Source organism: Dasypus novemcinctus, chromosome 17 (assembly GCF_030445035.2).
Source record: "Dasypus novemcinctus isolate mDasNov1 chromosome 17, mDasNov1.1.hap2, whole genome shotgun sequence".
NCBI lineage: Eukaryota > Metazoa > Chordata > Mammalia > Cingulata > Dasypodidae > Dasypus > Dasypus novemcinctus.
In genome coordinates, this window is record NC_080689.1 from 22,236,802 (window position 1) to 22,249,792 (window position 12,991).

Sequence of the window (12,991 nt, forward strand, 5' to 3'; positions counted from 1 at the left end):
ATAAGAAATTGTGAAATTGATATCAAAAGTGGCTGTTCCATTTTACACTTTCACCAGCAATGTATGGGAATTCCAGAGCTTCCACATGTTCCTCAACAACACGTTGCTTTCTGACTTTTTATTATAGCAATTGAGGTGGATATGCAGAGGTATTTCATTGTATATTTAATTTCCCTGATGACAAATGACAGACATTTGAAAGTGCTTATTGGCCAATGGAAGGCAATATGATGAGCAATTTAAAAACAACCTGGACAACAGAGATAAAATTTCTACAAAGTCACAAATACCAAAGGTGATTTTTAAAAAAAGCAGAAAATACCAACATACCCTTGAAAATAAAGAAATGAATCCATAATTTAAAAATCTTTTCACAAAGAAAAGCCTAGACTGCATCATTTTCTTAGTAAAGTCAATATAATACTTCAAGAAAATTAATACCAAACATCTACAAGCCCTTTCAGAAGACATAGGAGTAGGGGTTACTTCCAAAGTACACAAATCAAAGTCAGACAAAAGCATCACAAGAAAAGAACACTCCAGACCAATTTTGATCATGAATATATATACAAAATAACACAGTAAAATATTAGCAACCCAAATTCAGCAACATATGAAAAGAATTATAACCCAGGACCAAGTTGGATTTATCCCAAAAATGTACATGTAGTTTAATAACTTGAAGTCCAATACTGTGATATAATAATTAACATAATAAAGGGCATAAATCAAATTATCATCTCAATAGATACACCAGATGCACCTGACAAAATCAAAAAGCCATTTTTGATACTGACAACAACTAGGAATAAAAGGGAACTTCCTCAACCTGATAAAGAGCATCTACAGAAAATCTAAAGCTAAGATTAATAGTGAAAGACTGAATGAGTTCTCTCTAAAATTTAAACAAAAAAGCCAATTCTACTCAACACTGTGCTTGAAATTTTAGCTACTGAAGTAGCACAATACACAGAATTGAAAGCATCAAGTTTGGAAAGGAAAAAGTAACAGTCTTTTGTTGATAGGAGACATGTTCCTCTGACTATAAAATTCTAAGGAAACTAGAAAAAAAAATAGAACTAATAAGTCAGACAAGGTTGCATGACTCAAGATTCATAAGCAAAAATCAATCATTTTTCTTCATACTAGCAGCAACCAATTGAAAATAGAAATCAAGAAAATAATTCTTTTTGCATATTATCAAAAAGAATAAAATCTTTAGGAAACAAGATTTAACAAAGGAAGTGAAAGATTAGTTCAGTGAAATCAACAAAATATTACTAAAGGATGTGAAAGATAATTGAATTGTATGAAAGACATTTTATTTCTACTCAACCCTCCCTGACCACCTGCTAACCACTAATCAGCTTTCTATCTCTAAATATTTGCTATTTCTAAGCCTTCTCTAAGTGAAAACAAACAATTTTTGTCCTTGTGTGAAAAAATGATTTCAAGTTCCTTCCATGTTGCAGTACCTCTCATAAATTCAGTCCTTCTATAATGGCTGAATATTCCACGTGTTTGTACCACATTTTGTTTATCCATCCATTCATCTCTTGATGAACACTAGAACTATTTCCATTATTGGGCTATTGTGAACAATTTTGCTATAAACGTTGGTGCACAAATTTCTAAGACCCTGTTTTCATTTCTTTGGATATGTACATAAAATAGAATCGCTGAGTCATATGGTAATTCTATAATTAACTTTTTTGAGAAACCACAATATTGTTTCCATGGTTGCTGCACCATTTTACATTTCTATCAACAATGTACCAGGAATTCCAATTTCTCTGCAACCTTTCCAAAACTTGTTATGGTCAATTTTTTTTAACATTAGCCATTCTTTTTTGGTCTGAAGGGGTATCTCATTTTGGTTTTAATTTACATTTCCCTGATGTTGAGCACCTTTTCTTCTGTGTGTGTGCGCGCGCGCGCATATTTTGGCATTTGTATATTTTTAGAGAAATGCCTATTCAAATCCTTGACCATTTTTAATCGAGTTTTTTGTTCTTATATTGCAACAGATATTTTTACATTTTGTATATTAAACTCTAATCCAACATACGGTTTGAAGCTATGTTCTCCAATTCTGTAGTCTGTCTTTTCACTTTCCAGATAATTTCCTTTGATGCACAACAGTTTTTAATTTTAATGACATGAGAGATATTCTATGTTCATGAATTTGAAAGCTCAAATTATTTAAGTGGCTATTTACCCCAAATAGATCAACAGATAATATTTTGTTCAAAAAAAAGTTAAAATCTTAATCTCCAACCATTCAGAATATGAGCATATTTGGAAATAAAGTCATTACAGATAGAATTAGGCAAGTTAAAAAGGAGACATACTGGAGTAGGTTGGCTTTTCATCGAAATTGACTAGTATCTTTATAAGCAGAAGAAATTTGGACACAGACCAACAAAGTGAGGATAACACCATGTGATGATGAGGCAGAAAACACCATGGACTGCTGGCAAGTGACTGGCAGAAAGCAGGGAAAAGGCATGGAACATATTCTTCTCTACAGACTTCAGTGGAATCATGGCCTGGCTGATATCTCAATCTGGGGCTTCTAGCATCGAAAACTATGACACAATAAATTCTGCAGCTTTAAACCATCCTATTCATGAGATTTTTTTATGACAGCCCTGGTAAAGTAGGGTACATGGAAATAAAAGAGACACTGAAAAATCAAAACAAATTTGAAAAAGACAAACAAAGTAAGAGGATGGTTACTGCCTGATTTCAAGCTTAATATTATGCTCTAATATTCCAGCTATTGGGATACTGGTGAAAGGATTTGCATGCAGATCAACAGAACAGAATTCAGAACACAAAAATAAACCCTTACATTTCTGGTTAATTGATAATTTGCAAAGGTGCCAAGATAAATTAATGAAGAAAATTATGTTTTCAAAAAAAATGGTAACCATATCAGATAACTATGTACAGAATACATAAAGCTCTTTTAAAACTCATGAAGAAAATGAACAACCCAATTCAAAATTCTTAAAATAATAAGTAGACATTTTACCAGAGAAGACAAACTAATAAATGAGTTTTATGGCACTATCATAAAATATACTAGGGATACATATTAATTTTTGAGCAATGTTGATGCCAATAGGCTAAATTCTGACAGGGTACATGTTTTGGTATACTGACAATTTCTTATCACCCTACTAATTTTTAAAATGTATTTCTTTTCACAGACTAGAGTACTGATTCTATTAATATGGTAATAAAATCTTTTTTATGGAAGGATTCATTGGAAATAAAAATGCATATAAAACCTGGCTTCATTCTAAGACCTGTTGAACTAAATGGGTGATTAAGCTATGTTCCCGAAATTTTCAAGACTTAGAAATATCAGACTAATTCTACTAGAATGGCAGAAGACAGTAATAACAAAAAGAAAAATTTTTAAATTGTATCTATTTTAACAGAACTGGTGAATACATTACACTTAAAATCCTTTAAAAACTTGGGACAATGTCTCATAATGGGTTGAGCATAAGTCACCAATTATCAGAAACTGAGGCCTTAATACACCCACCATAATTACAATGTTCAATACAACATGGCTGAAATCACTTATGTCACTGCTCTCACTTTTACAGTATATTTTTCATTATTACATTTTTTGGTCTCAAGTCCATTCCATTTAAATCCCCAAACATGAATCAATTGCTTTTTACAAAACAGGCAGTTATATTTGCTATGGGAAAATGCCTAATACTGAATAAATTAATGAGAAATGGAATCATGCTGAAGTAAATTAACTGTATGTAGTCATGTTAGTTGTTATATGATCCATTCATGATGAAGTAAATTAACTGGATTATAACCATTTTGATTGTTATGTGATCCTTTTTATAAACAGATATTTTATTTTTATATGAATAAGTTTATACAATGTAGATTATGCCATTTCTCAAAAAGACCAAGGGAAATGTAACCATCAGCATTTATGGATACTAATTTGATGGCTGATCAAGTTCAAACCATGTCCCTGAAATAGCAGTTTATGATATATTAATAGGAATAGACATGGTATCAATAATTTGCCTAAGACCTTGGTATAAGATACCCACCAAGGTGGGTGAAAATTATTTCCCAATTGCTTCTTAAATAAAAATAAATAATACTCTCAAACAGAAGTGTTAAAATTCAGCATCCTTAGATTCTAAGTTTCGTTTTGTTATAGACAGAAGTAGGTTATCAATATAAGAGAGTTACTTACAGTTATCATTGTAACTTCATTTTTCTGAGCTTCAAATTTAGCAAAAACATAAATTAGAACCTTCTCTAATTTGTGTTGACAAAATGAGATATCTAACATAGAGCAATGCACTTCTTTTAGCATTGCATTTTTCATCACTTTAACTCCTAGGGTTGCTTGAATGAAAATTACATAATACATGATAAAATATATTTTCCTTTGCTTATCCAAAATTGGAATTCCAACCTCTTATAATCAATGCCTGTCTTAACTGACTTATCACCCATTCTCCTTGTACTTTTTGCTTTCAACAGATGTCACTATTTGTACCTTTTAAATGAATCCTATATCCTCCCAACTCTAAAAGGTGTGTTCATGCTGCTACCTCCAAGTAGGATGCTCTTTAGCAGTTTATGTCTTTTAAAATCCTAATGATAGGCCAAGGTCTTATAAATCGCTTTCTCTGAGACATGTTCCTGAGTCTTTGGATGAATGATAATATGGCTATGAGTAAGAGGACACTACTCAAGTAGAGGGATGAAAAAAAAAAAAAACCACACACGCCATAATAGAATAGACTTAAATATTCCCTGACCTTACACAAAGCATGAAGAGATTTGTTCCCACCAATAAGAGGGGTTAGACCTCTGTGGTTATACCGCAATATATGGTATATTGGATAGTTCATCAGAAAGGACAGTGTTTCAGTACTGAGATTAAACTAGCCAGCTCTACACTAATGGCTGCTCTGAAATTGCCTTAGCATGTTTTGAAAACAAGACTTGAAATGATCATACTTATTTGAAATAATAAATCTACCTACCAGAACCACATTACTATTTAAAGGAATATAACAACATCCAGAAATGAAAAATATAAAATCCACAATGTCCAGCATCCAATAAAAATTATGAGGCATGCAAAGAAGGAAGAAAATTTGATTCATTAAAGAGATAAAAACATATCATTAGAGCTGAGTGGATGTAGCTCAGTGGTTGAGCACCTGCTTTGCATGTATGAGGTCTCGGGTTCAATCCCAGATACCTCCTGAAAAAAAAGAAAAAAAAATCATTAGAGAGAGATCACGTGCAAGCATATGAAGTACCTCAGAAATGATGGTAATTAAAAATACAACTAGCAAATGAGGACATAATACATTTTTAGACAATATAATCTATATGTGCAATAAGATACAAGAATGAAAGTGTGTGTATGAAGAGAGATAAGTGTAAGATATAAAAAATACCCCAAAAATATGAATGTGAAAAATATAATATCTAAAATAAAAATGCATAAAATAAAGTGGCATATTAGTACAAAAAGCAAGGTAAAAGTAAAAACTACTTCAAATAAAGTTCAGAGATTAAAAATAAATACTGTGGTTACTAATATAAATACAGTAATATTCCTGAACTATAAGATGTGAAGAATGTGGGAATATATGTGAAGAATGTAACTAAAGTAATTACAGACTATAGCTAACAAAATAGTAAAGTTTTGTAGCAAAAACAAAGAAGACACTATATTAAAATGAAGGTTAAAAAGGGAATATGGGGTTTGGTTTTGTGAGATATGAATATGATTAAGTTTTTCTCTTCTTCATTTTTCACATTAATAAGGAGACCTTGACAGTGTCATTTAACTATTCTGTGTTCATCTGCATATTTTCTGAACACTAGAGTAAAAATTAAGTTAGTTGTTGAAATTAGATGAGATAAAAGTGCTGGCACAGAAATTGTTAGGAGTATTGCTAATATCAGTTGTTGAACTGCCTTTCTCCATTATTTTATTTTTTAAATTTGAAATAAAGTTTAAAAAATTAATTAACTGAGAATCAATGGCATGAAGACAATATCAGATGGTCTACTATCTTAGCAATCATAGTGCTAGAAGGAGGTACAAGAAAGAAAAAAATATTTGAAGAAATAATTGCCCAAAGCAATCTAATTTGATGACAATAATAAATCCACTGATTCAAGAAGCTAAAAGAAAAACACCAAAAATAATAAAAATAAATGTCAGAATCAAATTACTGATAAAGAAAAAAATTTGTAAGCAGCAAGAGAAAAAGATATACAATATGTGAAGAAGTATATTTTAAGAATGACAGCAGATTATTTTCAGAAACAATACAAGTTAGAACACTATGAAGAGAAAAATTTAAACAACTGGAAAAAAAAGTTGACCTAGGAATCATTACGCAGTAAAAATATCTCTCAAAACTGAAACCAAAGGAAAGACTCTTTGACTTAAAAAGAATCCAAGAGGATTTATTGTCAGCAACTCTACAACAAGAAATATTAAATGATATTCTAGATATTCTTCAATGGGAAGGAAATGGAAATTTAGATAAATACAAAGAAGTAAAGAAGACTGCAAATGATAGCTATGTGATAATGTGATAAATACAAAGATGCTTTTCTTGTTTTTAATTCCCTTAACATATAGTTGGCAGTCTAAACCAAAAGTAAAAATAATGTATTAAGTGGCTAATAGAATATGCCAGATTGAAATTTATATATATATATACCAGAGAAACCACCACTTAACAAAACATAGAAATAAAACATAGATATAAAGCTAATAAACTCATAGTGGAAATAAAATGGTATCATAAAGAAATTCAAAAGAAGTCAAAAAAAGAGAAAAACAAAAGGTACAGAGAATAGACAAACAAATCGATTATCAAGGTGGTAGATTTAAATTCAACCATACTGATAATTTCATTAATTGTATGTGGTCCGATCAACACAATTAAAAGTCAGGGATTAGCAGAGTAGGTAAAACAGTAAGCCTAACTAGAGCTGTATAGAAGAAACACACTTTACTTAAATAAAAAACACAAAGTAGTCAAAAGGAAAATGATGCTAAAAGATATACAATTCAAATACTAATAAAAAAAGAGCTAGACTAAATATGAATATAAAAATAGACTTCAAAATATGGAGTGTTAGCAAGGATAAAGAGGGCTATTCCCCACTGATAAGGGGATTGATTTATCATCTTGTCAAAAATCACACAAACATATATACCTATAAGAGAAGTTCAAAGTACATGAGCAAAACAATAACCAAAAACTGATAGAACTGATTGGAGAAATAAGTAAATCCAATATTATAGTCAATCTCAAATAAATTATTAAAACTTTTTACTTAGGAAATTAATAATTAAAATAAAAATAAAATTAAACCAAGTTTAAAGAAAAGGAAGTAACAAATATAGATAACAGGAGACATGAATGAAATAGAAAACAGACAAAAAAAACCAATACAGAAATACAATGAAACCAAAAGTTGGTTCTCTGAAGAGATCAATAGACTTGATAAACCTCTCACAAGATTGATATGGAAACAAAATAGAGAACACAAATAATGAATATCATGAAAAAATGTGGAAAGATCAATATAGATCCTATAGATATTAAAAGGTTAATGAGTGATTAGTATAAGTGACATTATGCCAACAAATCTGGCAATTTGTGTGATGTGTTAAAATGTGAAAGACACCAACTATCCACTTATTCAACAAAACATATACCTGAATAGTTTTATATCTATTAAAGAAATTGAATTTTTCAATAAATTATTTCTTACAAAGAGAGGTCCAGACCCAGTTGTTTTCAATTAGGAACTCTACCAAACTTTTAAGGAAGAAATGATATCAATCCTACATAAACACTCTTTTAAAAAATATGAGTACTATGAAATTTCCAACTAAATTCATCAGTTCAGTATTATTCTGATACCCAAACCAAACAAAGAAAGTACAGAGACAGAAAACTGAAAAGTTATATTTCATAAATACAAGTGCAAACATATTTATCAATTTATCAAGTTAAATTTAACAATATGTTGAAAATATAAAACATTAAGACCAAGTGGAGTTAATCCTAGGAATGCAAGATTAGTTCAATATTTGAAAAGTAATCAAAACAATTTACCATATTAGCTAACTAAATTTGAACTCTATGAATCTCTCAGATGCAGAATAAAAACAACTGCGAGAGTCAACTCTCACTCATGAAAAACAAACGAAAATTTCACTAAACTAAGAATAGTTGTGGACAGTCTCATTCTGATAAAAGGAATTACAAAATACTAAAGCAGACATGGTAGTGGTGAGTAAAGTATGTTTACTCTCTCTTCTATATACAATAATTCTGTAAGTATTAGCTAATGAAAAAGAGAAGAGGAAAAAGAAGTATAAAAGCATCCACATTTAAAAGGAAGAAGTAAAGCAATGTATCCTCAGATTCATGTTTTGCTATGCAGAAAATCATAAGCAATATACAAAAAGGCTACAAAATATGCTATTTTATTAAGGTCTCAGTACCCAAGATCAATATAAAATATCAATTTTGTTTTTATACATAAGCAAGGAGTCATTGGAAATTGTAATTTTCTAAGTACCACTTAACAATAACATGAAAACCCATGAAATATGTAAGGATATAATAACAAAATTTGTAGACCTTTACATTAATATTTTAAAAAATAAGGGAAAATAAGATATCTAACTATATGAATATACCGTGTTTATGAATTGCACATTTCAATATTGTTAATATGCCATTTCTCCATATTATGAGGTATAGATTTAATGAAATTCCAATTTTAAAAAATCTTGTTTTGGGTAAGTGGATTCAAAAGTTTATATAGAAATGCGAAGAATATAGCATATCCAAAACCTACTGCTTTTAAAGAACAAACTCACACATTTGATTTTGAGCAGAGAGTGATTAAGAAATCATGGTGTCAGTGTAATGATAAATATATAGATTACTGAAACAGGATAGCGTGTCCACTATTGACTTAGCAAATATTTGTTCAAATAATGTTTTATTAAATGCTAAGGTTATTCAATGGGACCAACATAATCTTTTAACTAAATGATACTGGAACATTAGGAGTTATATGCAAAACACTGGCTCTTGATCCTTCCCTCACACCCTACACAAAAATTTATTTAAAATGGATCAAAAACCTAAGTGAAAGATTAAAAGTAAGGCTAAAACCCTAACACTTAAAGGGAAAAAAAAAACACAACCTATGAAATAACATTTGTTCCTTGAGTTTGGCATACATTTCTTAAGAAGGACAGAACAGGAATTAAAGAATTTAAGTGCCAAAAAAATCAAAGCATTCACTTAGAATAGTTTGTGACTGCTCAAGACCTAAAATGAAACTTGGGCTCCCAACATTCTATGGCAAGAGGAAAACAGAAATATTTGCAATCCCTGGGAGAGGCATATTCTCCAGTGCTCACATCAGTGCTCAGTGTGGCCAAGGTGGATAATGGAAATGCACAACTTTTCCTGAGAATGTATTCAATAGCAACAAAGTTCAACTATTTCCAGAGAGCAGCATTTAGACCTAATAATGGAATATTTCTTAACCCTAGTGTGGCGTATCCTCAGAATATTTGCTTAGTGGGATCTCAGAATTTCTAAAGAGTGACTGCCATATTTCTGCCCTTCTTCACCTTTCTGATGGGAGCATATGTTGTGGTTATTTAGTTGCTCTTCATTATAGTATGTATGTGTGAGGGGCAATAACCATACTCTTTTTTTTTTAGTTTTTTTTTTTAAGATATTTTGCATTACACAAATGTTACATAAAAAATATAGGGGATTCCAATATTCCCCACGTCCCCCCTTCCTTTTTTTTAAAAAAAGTTATTGAAGTATATCACTCATACATAAACATACATAAACAATAAGTGTATAGTAATAGTTGTGAACTTATAAAACAAACATACATAGCATCATACAGGATTCTCATAACTCACACTACCAACAATAACTTGCATTATTGTTAAACCTTTTTAACTAATGATTAAAGAACATTGTCAAAATACTACTACTAAACAACATAATTTTCCCCCAACCTATTATTATTAACTTCATATCATTCATATATGAACATACGTAAACAATTAAGTATATAGTAAAAGTTGTGAACCTACAAAGCAAACATGCATAACATCATACAGGGGTCCCATACATCAACCCTCCATCAACACCTTGCATTGATTGTCATGAGACATTTGTTACAAATGATGAAAGAGTATTGTCAAAATCTTACTACTAATCATAGTCCTTATCTTACATTTGGTGTGTTTTTCCCCCAACACACCCTATTATAATTTTTTAAATATATATTTTATGACAGAAGTTGTAAACTTATAAAACAATCATGCACTTGTGCAGAATTCCCAAACAACACCCCTCCATCAACACACCACAATGTGGTGTGTCATTTGCTACAGATAAAATTATATCATCTGATTGTTACCATGTCTATAATGTACATTTGACTCACATTTCCATACTGCCTCAGTATCAACACAGTACATCTTTCGCATAGATGCAAGAATATTATTACTACTAACCACCGTCCATAGGTCACTGCAGCTGTATTTTTCCCATGCTTTGCCACATTCCCAACACACTACAGTAGTGATATACATTTGCTCTAACTAACAAAGGACACTCTTGCATCTGTACAATCAACCACATTTCTCATCTACCTCTTGCTTTACTGTGCTATCCCATTCCTAGATTATTCTCTAGCATTCTGTCAATTGGAATTTATGTAACTAGACTACCATTTTCAGTCACAAGCTCATTTATAAACTAGCTGTTACTCACTGTGTGATACCATCCACTCTATACATTTCCACACTTTTATAGTAAAGTTAATTAAAAACACTACATAAACATCAGTAGTCCACTCAGTCCTTCTCTTATCTTCTTTAAGAATCCACCACCTACCACAATGTCTTAAAGATATTTTCCAATAATTTCTTCTAGAAGTTTTATGGTTCTTGCTTTTATTTTCAAGGTTTTTTTAAATCCATTTTGAGTTAATTTTTGGATAAGGTGTGAGATAGGAGTCCTCTTTCCTTCTTTCAGCTACAGAAATCCAATTCTTTCAGCACCATTTGTTAAATAGATTGCTCTGCCCAAGCTGTGTGAGTTTGACAGGCTAGTCAAAAATCACTTGACCATAGCTGTGAGGGTCTGTTTCTAAATGATAAATTTGGTCCCTTTGGTCTATTGTGTCTGTCTTTAGGCCAGTACCATGCTGTTTTTACTACTACAGGTAAGTATTAAGATTTGAAATCTCGAGATGAGGGTTACTTTTCTTTTTATGATGTTTCTGGATCTTCAGGACCCTGCACACTTCCAAATAAATTTAATGATCGTGTTTTCACTTTTTTCTTTAATGATGGTGATATTTTTATCAAGATTGCACTAAATCTGTATATCATTTTGAGTAGAATTGACATCTTTATGATATTTAATCTTCTAATACATGAGCAAAGAATTTTCTTCCAGTTTTTTAGGGCTTTTTTGGTTTGTTTTAACATTGAATTGCAGTTTTCAGAATACAAGTGCTTCACATTGTTGGTTAAGTTTATTCCTGTCTATTTGAGTTTTATCTGTCATATTTTATTTTCACCACTCTTTTGACACTTTTAGTTACTTTTATTGATATAATCTTCCTTTCTAGACTCTCTTCCAGGCTCCTCTCTCCTGTCTTTTCTCTTCAGGCTCTAGCACACCTTTTAGCATTTCCTGAAAATCTGATCTCTTGATTAGAAATTGTCTCAGTTTCTGTTTATTTGTGAATATTCTAATTTTGCCCTCATTTCCAAAAGACAGTCTTGCTGAATATAAGATTCTTGGCTGGAAGTTTTTCTCTTGTATCTTAATTATATCAGACCATTGTCTTCTTGCCTCTATGGTTTCTGATGGGAAATCAGCACTTAATTTTACTGTATATCCCTTTTATATTATGCATTATATTTCTCTTGCTGCTCTCAGAATTCTCTGTCTTTGGCATTTGACATTCTGATGAGTATGTGTCTTGGAGTTGGTCTATTCAGATTTTTTCAGATGGGAAGGACATTGTGCTGCTATGTCCTTCAATAGGGTTGGGAAACTTTCTACCATTATTTCTTCAAATATTCCTTCTGCGCCTTTTCACTTCTCTTCTTCTGGGACACCGATGACATGTATTTTTGCATACCTTTTGTTATCATTTAGTTCCCTGAGACCTTGTTCAATTTTTTCCATTCTTTTCTTCATGTCTTCTTTTGTATATTCACTTTCAGGCTGTTTATTCAACTCACCAATTGTTTCTTCTGATTCCTCAAGTTGGCTATTATATGATTCCAATGTTTTTTTAAAATTTCATTTATTTTACCTTTCATTGCCATAAGATCTGCTATTTTTCTATGAATACTTTCAAATTCTTTTTGAGCTTATCCAATGTCTTATTAATATCCTCAATCTCTTTAGCCATCTCTTTCAATTTATTAAGGAGACTTGTTTGAATATCTAAGATTAGTTGTCTCAACTCCTTTATGTCATCTCATGGCTTATCTTTTTCCTTTAACTGGGCCATAACTTCCTGTTTCTTGATGTGGATTGTAATTTTTTGTTGGTGTCTTCCCATCTGGCTTACTAGAGTATTTTTTCTGGGTGCAGTTTTTCTCCTTAGTTTAGCGCTTCCTATCCTTTCCCCCTTGCTCATTTTGCAGTAGGAGCCAAGCATGTAGTTGGTGCTGTGAGCTGTGTGGGCTCAAATTGCCCTCATTGTGCCAGGGACCAATGCAGCTTCTTCTAACTTTCTCCTTTGCCACAGGTAGGGACCAAGTCATGGCTGTGTGGAATAATCCAAGTGCAGGCCTAGACTGTGGTTGCCGAGAGAGACAGATGAAGCTTCACATCCCTTTCTTCCCTGCCCGGGGCAGGGATGG